We start from the raw sequence: 535 nt of genomic DNA on the forward strand, positions 1-535 counted from the left end.
TAGTAATGAAACTGGCATGTTAAGGACTGAACTTCCTTCTACAAACACCTCAGGCATTTCCATCGCCATGTGATAGCACACAACACCCAGTGTAGTAGGCAGATGAGAAAATCATGGACAAAGCAGAGCGTGTGGGACACAGGCAGAGGTGAGGGATTTCTAACTTCTGAGTTGATTTTCAAACGGGTCAGTGTATCTGGACTATCTACAAACAAGGTAGTAAAAATGTCATTTTTTGGAAAAAAAAACCCACCCTTCTCACTGTAACAGGAAACACACAACCAATTAAAGAATGAAAATGCAACACCAGTACTGTATAAATTACCCCAAAGAAGCAACAGAAACCCCAGCTCAAAGCCTCCCCAAAGCAAGTTTTACCCCAGAAAGGGAGGAGAGCCAGAGACACCATGAAGGCCATTAGGGCATATTTTCTGGCATATGCAAGCATGCAAATAACAGCTCATGCAGTCTGAAGTTGCCAGCAGGTATCTCTGGATGACATCAGACACCACTGAATGCATAATACTTCCGGATG

This window comes from Charadrius vociferus, unplaced genomic scaffold, assembly GCF_000708025.1.
Source record: "Charadrius vociferus isolate BGI_N301 unplaced genomic scaffold, ASM70802v2 scaffold15, whole genome shotgun sequence".
Classification (NCBI taxonomy): Eukaryota; Metazoa; Chordata; class Aves; order Charadriiformes; family Charadriidae; genus Charadrius; species Charadrius vociferus.